The sequence below is a fragment of the Lithobates pipiens genome, unplaced genomic scaffold (genome assembly GCF_037356315.1).
Source record: "Lithobates pipiens isolate NorthernLeopardFrog02 unplaced genomic scaffold, aLitPip1_a1.2 Scaffold_30, whole genome shotgun sequence".
Taxonomy (NCBI): Eukaryota; Metazoa; Chordata; class Amphibia; order Anura; family Ranidae; genus Lithobates; species Lithobates pipiens.
Window position 1 is genome coordinate 183,227,304 of NW_027507791.1, and position 9,656 is coordinate 183,236,959.

General features: G+C 48.1%; 20 non-coding genes and 13 pseudogenes across 20 annotated transcripts; all 33 read right to left on the reverse strand.

The window, feature by feature from the left end:
• Positions 1–84: 84 nt before the first annotated feature.
• On the reverse strand, positions 85–203 carry LOC143945758 (5S ribosomal RNA; annotated as a pseudogene).
• Positions 204–312: 109 nt separating this feature from the next.
• LOC143947485 (5S ribosomal RNA) lies at positions 313–431 on the reverse strand (annotated as a pseudogene).
• A 109-nt stretch (positions 432–540) lies between these two features.
• LOC143946672 (5S ribosomal RNA) lies at positions 541–659 on the reverse strand (annotated as a pseudogene).
• Positions 660–769: 110 nt separating this feature from the next.
• On the reverse strand, positions 770–888 carry LOC143944197 (5S ribosomal RNA; annotated as a pseudogene).
• Positions 889–997: 109 nt separating this feature from the next.
• Positions 998–1,116, reverse strand: LOC143953600 (5S ribosomal RNA). The gene has a single exon (XR_013268667.1). It is a non-coding gene; the product is annotated as a 5S ribosomal RNA (ribosomal RNA).
• Positions 1,117–1,226: 110 nt separating this feature from the next.
• Positions 1,227–1,345, reverse strand: LOC143952388 (5S ribosomal RNA). Its single transcript, XR_013267570.1, has one exon. It is a non-coding gene; the product is annotated as a 5S ribosomal RNA (ribosomal RNA).
• A 109-nt stretch (positions 1,346–1,454) lies between these two features.
• LOC143952668 (5S ribosomal RNA) lies at positions 1,455–1,573 on the reverse strand. The gene has a single exon (XR_013267822.1). It is a non-coding gene; the product is annotated as a 5S ribosomal RNA (ribosomal RNA).
• A 109-nt stretch (positions 1,574–1,682) lies between these two features.
• LOC143954603 (5S ribosomal RNA) lies at positions 1,683–1,801 on the reverse strand. Its single transcript, XR_013269579.1, has one exon. It is a non-coding gene; the product is annotated as a 5S ribosomal RNA (ribosomal RNA).
• A 109-nt stretch (positions 1,802–1,910) lies between these two features.
• LOC143950748 (5S ribosomal RNA) lies at positions 1,911–2,029 on the reverse strand. Its single transcript, XR_013266086.1, has one exon. It is a non-coding gene; the product is annotated as a 5S ribosomal RNA (ribosomal RNA).
• A 109-nt stretch (positions 2,030–2,138) lies between these two features.
• On the reverse strand, positions 2,139–2,257 carry LOC143947016 (5S ribosomal RNA; annotated as a pseudogene).
• A 109-nt stretch (positions 2,258–2,366) lies between these two features.
• LOC143954114 (5S ribosomal RNA) lies at positions 2,367–2,485 on the reverse strand. Its single transcript, XR_013269134.1, has one exon. It is a non-coding gene; the product is annotated as a 5S ribosomal RNA (ribosomal RNA).
• Positions 2,486–2,594: 109 nt separating this feature from the next.
• On the reverse strand, positions 2,595–2,713 carry LOC143952899 (5S ribosomal RNA). Its single transcript, XR_013268031.1, has one exon. It is a non-coding gene; the product is annotated as a 5S ribosomal RNA (ribosomal RNA).
• Positions 2,714–2,822: 109 nt separating this feature from the next.
• LOC143954347 (5S ribosomal RNA) lies at positions 2,823–2,941 on the reverse strand. The gene has a single exon (XR_013269347.1). It is a non-coding gene; the product is annotated as a 5S ribosomal RNA (ribosomal RNA).
• A 109-nt stretch (positions 2,942–3,050) lies between these two features.
• LOC143948063 (5S ribosomal RNA) lies at positions 3,051–3,169 on the reverse strand (annotated as a pseudogene).
• Positions 3,170–3,278: 109 nt separating this feature from the next.
• LOC143943737 (5S ribosomal RNA) lies at positions 3,279–3,397 on the reverse strand. The gene has a single exon (XR_013264962.1). It is a non-coding gene; the product is annotated as a 5S ribosomal RNA (ribosomal RNA).
• A 109-nt stretch (positions 3,398–3,506) lies between these two features.
• LOC143954583 (5S ribosomal RNA) lies at positions 3,507–3,625 on the reverse strand. The gene has a single exon (XR_013269561.1). It is a non-coding gene; the product is annotated as a 5S ribosomal RNA (ribosomal RNA).
• A 109-nt stretch (positions 3,626–3,734) lies between these two features.
• LOC143947875 (5S ribosomal RNA) lies at positions 3,735–3,853 on the reverse strand (annotated as a pseudogene).
• A 109-nt stretch (positions 3,854–3,962) lies between these two features.
• LOC143945416 (5S ribosomal RNA) lies at positions 3,963–4,081 on the reverse strand (annotated as a pseudogene).
• A 109-nt stretch (positions 4,082–4,190) lies between these two features.
• LOC143952680 (5S ribosomal RNA) lies at positions 4,191–4,309 on the reverse strand. The gene has a single exon (XR_013267833.1). It is a non-coding gene; the product is annotated as a 5S ribosomal RNA (ribosomal RNA).
• Positions 4,310–4,418: 109 nt separating this feature from the next.
• Positions 4,419–4,537, reverse strand: LOC143950138 (5S ribosomal RNA). The gene has a single exon (XR_013265568.1). It is a non-coding gene; the product is annotated as a 5S ribosomal RNA (ribosomal RNA).
• Positions 4,538–4,646: 109 nt separating this feature from the next.
• Positions 4,647–4,765, reverse strand: LOC143947717 (5S ribosomal RNA; annotated as a pseudogene).
• A 109-nt stretch (positions 4,766–4,874) lies between these two features.
• Positions 4,875–4,993, reverse strand: LOC143953275 (5S ribosomal RNA). The gene has a single exon (XR_013268372.1). It is a non-coding gene; the product is annotated as a 5S ribosomal RNA (ribosomal RNA).
• A 109-nt stretch (positions 4,994–5,102) lies between these two features.
• On the reverse strand, positions 5,103–5,221 carry LOC143946809 (5S ribosomal RNA; annotated as a pseudogene).
• Positions 5,222–5,330: 109 nt separating this feature from the next.
• On the reverse strand, positions 5,331–5,449 carry LOC143948625 (5S ribosomal RNA). The gene has a single exon (XR_013265413.1). It is a non-coding gene; the product is annotated as a 5S ribosomal RNA (ribosomal RNA).
• Positions 5,450–5,558: 109 nt separating this feature from the next.
• On the reverse strand, positions 5,559–5,677 carry LOC143946901 (5S ribosomal RNA; annotated as a pseudogene).
• A 109-nt stretch (positions 5,678–5,786) lies between these two features.
• LOC143946680 (5S ribosomal RNA) lies at positions 5,787–5,905 on the reverse strand. Its single transcript, XR_013265233.1, has one exon. It is a non-coding gene; the product is annotated as a 5S ribosomal RNA (ribosomal RNA).
• A 109-nt stretch (positions 5,906–6,014) lies between these two features.
• On the reverse strand, positions 6,015–6,133 carry LOC143950139 (5S ribosomal RNA). Its single transcript, XR_013265569.1, has one exon. It is a non-coding gene; the product is annotated as a 5S ribosomal RNA (ribosomal RNA).
• Positions 6,134–6,242: 109 nt separating this feature from the next.
• Positions 6,243–6,361, reverse strand: LOC143947718 (5S ribosomal RNA; annotated as a pseudogene).
• Positions 6,362–6,470: 109 nt separating this feature from the next.
• Positions 6,471–6,589, reverse strand: LOC143945824 (5S ribosomal RNA; annotated as a pseudogene).
• Positions 6,590–6,698: 109 nt separating this feature from the next.
• Positions 6,699–6,817, reverse strand: LOC143951369 (5S ribosomal RNA). The gene has a single exon (XR_013266648.1). It is a non-coding gene; the product is annotated as a 5S ribosomal RNA (ribosomal RNA).
• A 109-nt stretch (positions 6,818–6,926) lies between these two features.
• On the reverse strand, positions 6,927–7,045 carry LOC143954115 (5S ribosomal RNA). The gene has a single exon (XR_013269135.1). It is a non-coding gene; the product is annotated as a 5S ribosomal RNA (ribosomal RNA).
• A 109-nt stretch (positions 7,046–7,154) lies between these two features.
• Positions 7,155–7,273, reverse strand: LOC143951784 (5S ribosomal RNA). Its single transcript, XR_013267023.1, has one exon. It is a non-coding gene; the product is annotated as a 5S ribosomal RNA (ribosomal RNA).
• Positions 7,274–7,382: 109 nt separating this feature from the next.
• LOC143948748 (5S ribosomal RNA) lies at positions 7,383–7,501 on the reverse strand. Its single transcript, XR_013265424.1, has one exon. It is a non-coding gene; the product is annotated as a 5S ribosomal RNA (ribosomal RNA).
• Positions 7,502–9,656: the final 2,155 nt, after the last annotated feature.

The window sequence follows — 9,656 nt, forward strand, 5'->3', positions numbered from 1 at the left end:
CTTGACAAAAGCCAAGGTGGTCACCTCGGGCAATCGAGAGGAAAAATACAGCAGGTCGCCAAAGCCAACAACATAATGGAAAAAAGCCTACGGCACCTGGTATTCTCAGGCGGTTTCCCATCCAGGTACTAACCAGGCACGACCCTGCTTAGCATCCGAGATCAGACGAGATCAAGCGCATTTAGGGTGATGTGGCCATAGGCGATCTTGCACCCTACTTACAACTCTCTTGACAAAAGCCAAGGTGGTCACCTCGGGCAATCGAGAGGAAAAATACAGCAGGTCGCCAAAGCCAACAACATAATGGAAAAAAGCCTACGGCACCTGGTATTCCCAGGCGGTCTCCCATCCGGGTACTAACCAGGCGCGACCCTGATTAGCATCTGAGATCAGACGAGATCGAGCACATTCAGGATGATGTTGCCGTAGACGATCTTGCACCCTACTTACAACTCTCTTGACAAAAGCCAAGGTGGTCACCTCGGGAAATCGAGAGGAAAAATACAGCAGGTCGCCAAAGCCAACAACATAATGGAAAAAAGCCTACGGCACCTGGTATTCCCAGGCGGTCTCCCATCCAGGTACTAACCACACCCGACCCTGCTTAGCATCCGAGATCAGACGAGATTGAGCGCATTCAGGGTGATGTGGCCATAGACGATCTTGCACCCTACTTACAACTCTCTTGACAAAAGCCAAGGTGGTCACCTCAGGCAATCGTGAGGAAAAATATAGCAGGTCGCCAAAGCCAACAACATAATGGGAAAAAAGCCTACAGCACCTGGTATTGCCAGGCGGTCTCCCATCTAGGTACTAACCAGGCACGACCCTGCTTAGCATCCGAGATCAGACGAGATCGAGCGCATTCAGGGTGATGTGGCCATAGGCGATCTTGCACCCTACTTACAACTCTCTTGACAAAAGCCAAGGTGGTCACCTCGGGCAATCGAGAGGAAAAATACAGCAGGTCGCCAAAGCCAACAACATAATGGAAAAATTCCTACGGCACCTGGTATTCCCAGGTGGTCTCCCATCCAGGTACTAACCAGGCCCGACCCTGCTTAGCATCCGAGATCAGACGAGATCGAGCGCATTTAGGGTGATGTGGCCGTAGGCGATCTTGCACCCTACTTACAACTCTCTTGACAAAAGCCAAGGTGGTCACCTCGGGCAATCGAGAGGAAAAATACAGCAGGTCGCCAAAGCCAACAACATAATGGGAAAAAAGCCTACAGCACCTGGTATTCCCAGGCGGTCTCCCATCTAGGTACTAACCAGGCGCGACCCTGCTTAGCATCCGAGATCAGACGAGATCGAGCGCATTCAGGGTGATGTGGCCATAGGCGATCTTGCACCCTACTTACAACTCTCTTGACAAAAGCCAAGGTGGTCACCTCGGGCAATGGAGAGGAAAAATACAGCAGGTCGCCAAAGCCAACAACATAATGGAAAAAAGCCTACGGCACCTGGTATTCCCAGGCGGTCTCCCATCCAGGTACTAACCAGGCCCGACCCTGCTTAGCATCCGAGATCAGACGAGATCGAGCGCATTCAGGGTGATGTGGCCGTAGGCAATCTTTCACCCTACTTACAACTCTCTTGACAAAAGCCAAGGTGGTCACCTCGTGCAATGGAGAGGAAAAATACAGCAGGTCGCCAAAGCCAACAACATAATGGAAAAAAGCCTACGGCACCTGGTATTCCCAGGCGGTCTCCCATCCAGGTACTAACCAGGCCCGACCCTGCTTAGCATCCGAGATCAGACGAGATCGAGCGCATCCAGGGTGATGTGGCCGTAGGCGATCTGGCACCCTACATACAACTCTCTTGACAAAAGCCAAGGTGGTCACCTCGGGCAATCGAGAGGAAAAATACAGCAGGTCGCCAAAGCCAACAACATAATGGAAAAAAGCCTACAGCACCTGGAATTCCCAGGCGGTCTCCCATCCAGGTACTAACCAGGTCCGACCCTGCTTAGCATCCGAGATCAGACGAGATCGAGCGCATTCAGGGTGATGTGGCCGTAGGCGATCTTGCACCCTACTTACAACTCTCTTGACAAAAGCCAAGGTGGTCACCTCGGTCAATCGAGAGGAAAAATACAGCAGGTCGCCAAAGCCAACAACATAATGGAAAAAAGCCTACGGCACCTGGTATTCCCAGGCGGTCTCCCATCCGGGTACTAACCAGGCGCGACCCTGATTAGCATCTGAGATCAGACGAGATCGAGCACATTCAGGATGATGTTGCCGTAGGCGATCTTGCACCCTACTTACAACTCTCTTGACAAAAGCCAAGGTGGTCACCTCGGGCAATCGAGAGGAAAAATACAGCAGGTCACCAAAGCCAACAACATAATGGAAAAAAGCCTACGGCACCTGGTATTCCCAGGCGGTCTCCCATCCAGGTACTAACCACACCCGACCCTGCTTAGCATCCGAGATCAGACGAGATCGAGCGCATTCAGGGTGATGTGGCCGTAGGCGATCTTGTACCCTACTTACAACTCTCTTGACAAAAGCCAAGGTGGTCACCTCGGGCAATAGAGAGGAAAAATACAGCAGGTCGCCAAAGCCAACAACATAATGGAAAAAAGCCTATGGCACCTGGTATTCCCAGGCGGTCTCCCATCCAGGTACTAACCAGGCACGACCCTGCTTAGCATCCGAGATCAGACGAGATCGAGCGCATTCAGGGTGATGTGACCGTAGGCGACCTTGCACCCTACTTACAACTCTCTTGACAAAAGCCAAGGTGGTCACCTCGGGCAATCGAGAGGAAAAACACAGCAGGTCGCCAAAGCCAACAACATAATGGAAAAAAGCCGACGGCACCTGGTATTCCCAGGCGGTCTCCCATCCAGGTACTAACCAGGCCCAACCCTGCTTAGCATCCGAGATCAGACGAGATAGAGCGCATTCAGGGTGATGTGGCCGTAGGCGATCTTGCACCCTACTTACAACTCTCTTGACAAAAGCCAAGGTGGTCACCTCGGGCAATCGAGAGGAAAAATACAGCAGGTCGCCAAAGCCAACAACATAATGGAAAAAAGCCTACGGCACCTGGTATTCCCAAGCGGGCTCCCATCCGGGTACTAACCAGGCGCGACCCTGATTAGCATCTGAGATCAGACGAGATCGAGCACATTCAGGATGATGTTGCCGTAGGCGATCTTGCACCCTACTTACAACTCTCTTGACAAAAGCCAAGGTGGTCACCTCGGGCAATGGAGAGGAAAAATACAGCAGGTCGCCAAAGCCAACAACATAATGGAAAAAAGCCTACGGCACCTGGTATTCCCAGGCGGTCTCCCATCCAGGTACTAACCAGGCCCAACCCTGCTTAGCATCCGAGATCAGACGAGATCGAGCGCATCCAGGGTGATGTGGCCATAGGCGATCTTGCACCCTACTTACAACTCTCTTGACAAAAGCCAAGGTGGTCACCTCGGGCAATCGAGAGGAAAAATACAGCAGGTCGCCAAAGCCAACAACATAATGGAAAAAAGCCTACGGCACCTGGTATTCCCAGGCGGTCTCCCATCCAGGTACTAACCTGGCCCGACCCTGCTTAGCATCCGAGATCAGACGAGATTGAGCGCATTCAGGGTGATGTGGCTGTAGGCTATCTTGCACCCTACTTACAACTCTCTTGACAAAAGCCAAGGTGGTCACCTCGAGCAATCGAGAGGAAAAATACAGCAGGTCGCCAAAGCCAACAACATAATGGAAAAAAGCCTCCGGCACCTGGTATTCCCAGGCGGTCTCCCATCCAGGTACTAACCACACCCGACCCTGCTTAGCATCCGAGATCAGATGAGATCGTGCGCATTCAGGGTGATGTGGCCCTAGGTGATCTTGTACCCTACTTACAACTCTCTTGACAAAAGCCAAGGTGGTCACCTCGGGCAATAGAGAGGAAAAATACAGCAGGTCGCCAACGTCAACAACATAATGGAAAAAAGCCTACGGCACCTGGTATTCCCAGGCGGTCCCCCATCCAGGTACTAACCACAACCGACCCTGCTTAGCATCCGAGATCAGACGAGATCGAGCGCATTCAGGGTGATGTGACCGTAGGCGACCTTGCACCCTACTTACAACTCTCTTGACAAAAGCCAAGGTGGTCACCTCGGGCAATCGAGAGGAAAAATACAGCAGGTCGCCAAAGCCAACAACATAATGGAAAAAAGCCTACGGCACCTGGTATTCCCAGGCGGTCTCCCATCCAGGTACTAACCAGGCCCGACCCTGCTTAGCATCCGAGATCAGACGAGATCGAGCGCATTCAGGGTGATGTGGCCGTAGGCATTCTTGCACCCTACTTACAACTCTCTTGACAAAAGCCAAGGTGGTCACCTCGGGCAAATGAGAGGAAAAATACAGCAGGTCGCCAAAGCCAACAACATAATGGAAAAAAGCCTACGGCACCTGGTATTCCCAGGCGGTCTCCCATCCAGGTACTAACCAGGTCCGACCCTGCTTAGCATCCGAGATCAGACGAGATCGAGCGCATCCAGGGTGATGTGGCCGTAGGCAATCTTGCACCGTACATACAACTCTCTTGACAAAAGCCAAGGTGGTCACCTCGGGAAATCGAGAGGAAAAATACAGCAGGTCGCCAAAGCCAACATCATAATGGAAAAAAGCCTACGGCACATGGCATTCCCGGGCGGTCTCCCATCCAGGTACTAACCAGCCCCGACCCTGCTTAGCATCCGAGATCAGACAAGATCGAGCGCAATCAGGGTGATGTGGCCGTAGGCGATCTTGCACCCTACTTTCAACTCTCTTGACAAAAGCCAAGGTGGTCACCTCGGGCAATCGAGAGGAAAAATACAGCAGGTCGCCAAAGCCAACAACATAATGGAAAAAAGCCTACGGCACCTGGTATTCCCAGGCGGTCTCCCATCCAGGTACTAACCTGGCCCGACCCTGCTTAGCATCCGAGATCAGACGAGATCAAGCGCATTTAGGGTGATGTGGCCATAGGCGATCTTGCACCCTACTTACAACTCTCTTGACAAAAGCCAAGGTGGTCACCTCGGGCAATAGAGAGGAAAAATACAGCAGGTCGCCAACGCCAACAACATAATGGAAAAAAGCCTACGGCACCTGGTATTCCCAGGCGGTCTCCCATCCAGGTACTAACCACACCCGACCCTGCTTAGCATCCGAGATCAGACGAGATCGAGCGCATTCATTGTGATGTGACCGTAGGCGACCTTGCACCCTACTTACAACTCTCTTGACAAAAGCCAAGGTGGTCACCTCGGGCAATCGAGAGGAAAAATACAGCAGGTCGCCAAAGCCAACAACATAATGGAAAAAAGCCTACGGCACCTGGTATTCCCAGGCGGTCTCCCATCCAGGTACTAACCAGGCCCAACCCTGCTTAGCATCCGAGATCAGACGAGATCGAGCGCATTCAGGGTGATGTGGCCGTAGGCGATCTTGCACCCTACTTACAACTCTCTTGACAAAAGCCAAGGTGGTCACCTCAGGCAATCGAGAGGAAAAATACAGCAGGTCGCCAAAGCCAACAACATAATGGAAAATAGCCTACGGCACCTGGTATTCCCAGGCGGTCTCCCATCCAGGTGCTAACCAGGCCCGACCCTGCTTAGCATCCGAGATCAGACAAGATCGAGCATATTCAGGGTGATGTGGCTGTAGGCAATCTTGCACCCTACTTACAACTCTCTTGACAAAAGCCAAGGTGGTCACCTCTGGCAATCGAGAGGAAAAATACAGCAGGTCGCCAAAGCCAACAACATAATGGAAAAAAGCCTACGGCACCTGGTATTCCCAGGCGGTCTCCCATCCAGGTACTAACCAGGCCCGACCCTGTTTAGCATCCGAGATCAGACGAGATCGAGCGCATTCAGGGTGATGTGGCCGTAGGCATTCTTGCACCCTACTTACAACTCTCTTGACAAAAGCCAAGGTGGTCACCTCGGGCAAACGAGAGGAAAAATACAGCAGGTCGCCAAAGCCAACAACATAATGGAAAAAAGCCTACGGCACCTGGTATTCCCAGGCGGTCTCCCATCCAGGTACTAACCAGGTCCGACCCTGCTTAGCATCCGAGATCAGACGAGATCGAGCGCATCCAGGGTGATGTGGCCGTAGGCAATCTGGCACCGTACATACAACTCTCTTGACAAAAGCCAAGGTGGTCACCTCGGGAAATCGAGAGGAAAAATACAGCAGGTCGCCAAAGCCAACATCATAATGGAAAAAAGCCTACGGCACATGGCATTCCCGGGCGGTCTCCCATCCAGGTACTAACCAGCCCCGACCCTGCTTAGCATCCGAGATCAGACAAGATCGAGCGCAATCAGGGTGATGTGGCCGTAGGCGATCTTGCACCCTACTTTCAACTCTCTTGACAAAAGCCAAGGTGGTCACCTCGGGCAATCGAGAGGAAAAATACAGCAGGTCGCCAAAGCCAACAACATAATGGAAAAAAGCCTACGGCACCTGGTATTCTCAGGCGGTCTCCCATCCAGGTACTAACCAGGCCCGACCCTGCTTAGCATCCGAGAGCAGACGAGATCAAGCGCATTTAGGGTGATGTGGCCATAGGCGATCTTGCACCCTACTTACAACTCTCTTGACAAAAGCCAAGGTGGTCACCTCTGGCAATCGAGAGGAAAAATACAGCAGGTCGCCAAAGCCAACAACATAATGGAAAAAAGCCTACGGCACCTGGTATTCCCAGGCGGTCTCCCATCCAGGTACTAACCAGGCCCGACCCTGCTTAGCATCCGAGATCAGATGAGATCGTGCGCATTCAGGGTGATGTGGCCCTAGGCGATCTTGCACCCTACTTACAACTCTCTTGACAAAAGCCAAGGTGGTCACCTCGGGCAATAGAGAGGAAAAATACAGCAGGTCGCCAACGCCAACAACATAATGGAAAAAAGCCTACGGCACCTGGTATTCCCAGGCGGTCTCCCATCCAGGTACTAACCACACCCGACCCTGCTTAGCATCCGAGATCAGACGAGATCGAGCGCATTCAGGGTGATGTGGCCGTAGGCGATCTTGCACCCTACTTACAACTCTCTTGACAAAAGCCAAGGTGGTCACCTCGGGCAATAGAGAGGAAAAATACAGCAGGTCGCCAAAGCCAACAACATAATGGAAAAAAGCCTATGGCACCTGGTATTCCCAGGCGGTCTCCCATCCAGGTACTAACCAGGCCCGACCCTGCTTAGCATCCGAGATCAGACGAGATCGAGCGCATTCAGGGTGATGTGACCGTAGGCGACCTTGCACCCTACTTACAACTCTCTTGACAAAAGCCAAGGTGGTCACTTCGGGCAAACGAGAGGAAAAATACAGCAGGTCGCCAAAGCCAACAACATAATGGAAAAAAGCCTACGGCACCTGGTATTCCCAGGCGGTCTCCCATCCAGGTACTAACCAGGCCCAACCCTGCTTAGCATCCGAGATCAGACGAGATCGAGCGCATTCAGGGTGATGTGGCCGTAGGCGATCTTGCACCCTACTTCCAACTCTCTTGACAAAAGCCAAGGTGGTCACCTCGGGCAATCAAATGTGTAAAGGGAAAACTAGTGCGCTCCACCTAATATGTCATAGGAAAATATATAAAATAAATGTATATAGGAAGCAGCCAGCATAAAAAAAGTGATCTCTGCACCAAAAATTGAGTATATAAATTAATAAGAATGCGGCGCTACCTAAAAGTGCTAAACCTATAAGTGGATAATAATCCCAAAATAGATGTAAATCAAATAATATCCACTGAGTGTAACATAAGTACAATGAGAAATAGATCCATATAAAAAATCCAAATCAAATTACGCGTGCAAACAATAAATGTGCAACAATTAGTGAATGAAAGTACGTGAAAAAATTAATCAAATACTTAAATAATCTACATAGATAGTCCAAATATAAACAAGCGTATAAGTATCAAAATAAGTATAGAAAATCTATAAGGTGAAAATACGTGGAAAAACAAATATAGTGATTATTTAAACAATCATTATACACACGTGATAGTCCATAAATAAAGTGCACTGATGACTGATGAAATTGCAAAATATATAAATAAAGTTCATGCAAAAAATGTGAAAAATCGATTCCCAAGAGTGGCAAATCACTGCAAACTTCAGTGCTTAATGGGTGCACCACCTGTTTCCCCCAGCCTCTCACCTCCAATATCTGGAAAATAGGCACTGTGTAAAGGGATAACTGCTGGCTTCTTGTTCATTCACACTGCTCCACCGCTGTTTGTATTTCACTGTGAGGCTATATATTATATGCCCTCCCAATAGCTCCAGGATATCCAAGCCATATAGAGTGGAAAAACACAGAGGGCTTTCATGTGTAGTAACTTCGCTATTTTATTATAATAAAAGGTAAAATCCACACTTACATATAGCAAATACAGCAGAGTGTGCAGCAGACGCGGACTTCCGGTTTCGGCCGTAAACCGGAAGTGATCGGTCCGACACCAGATTCCTTCCCTGACGCGTTGCGTTACAGAACGTAACTTTTTCAAAGGGTGATAGGAAGTAGGTGTCATAGGTATTTATATGCAACGAGCGCCGTCGCCATATTAACTCAGGGCGGCAGCGCTATTGCGGACTTAACATACAGTGGCTATAGCATCAGTATTCCATGTATTCCACAAATATTTATAGTGAAACTACTAAAACCATATAAGTGGATCACTATTTAAAAGGAATATATAACTTAAAATAAATTAAATATAAAATTAAACCGTAATATATACGGATTTATAGGAAGAGCGACATCTAGTGGTTGAATGTAAAATTGCTCTTTAAATTGTTTAGCTTGAAACCAAAAACCAAAAGGCACTAAAGGGAGAAAGACATATTGTATAAACAGAGGAAGAGATTGTACTAATTGTATCATTGAGTATAATCAATAATCCTCTCTATTAAAGCAAACTATGTGAGAGGGAGTATCTCTATGACATGTCTATATCTCCAAAATATAAATAGACAAATATGTACATAAAAAATCACCATAAAATTTCATAAGGGTTGGAAGATCACCATAATTATCAGAAACTAAAATAACATAAAATCCATACAGTACCAGTGGATATAAGCGCCAATATATATCATATAAAAAATCTTAAAACCAATAAAATATAATTTTTTCTAAAATATATATAAAATTCTCTATAAAAATTACTGGATAAAAATAGGTTAAAAATTAGAAATAAAACAATTGAGATCAAATTCAACATTGTGTCCTAGTGGTGTAAGGGTACGAAGTTCATGTATCCATCTCGACTCAGCTTGGCTGATTTTAATCACCTTATTATCACCTCTCCAATGGGGTACAAATTTTTGGATACCGCAGATTTTTAGTGACGTGGGGTCTTTATTATGGAACTTAGTATAATGTTTAGATAGGCTATGTTTATCAAAACCTTTCTTTATGTTTTGAATATGTTCCCTCAATCTTTTCAATAATTTTCTTTTTGTTCTTCCTACATATTGGATCTTGCAAGGACATGCTAATAAATAAACAACCCCTTCCGTATAACAGGTAATACAATCTTCAATTATGTATTCTTTTTCTGTTACTGTAGATCTAAATGACTTCTTTTTGGTTTTTTCACTAATATGTCTACAGGCATAACATCTC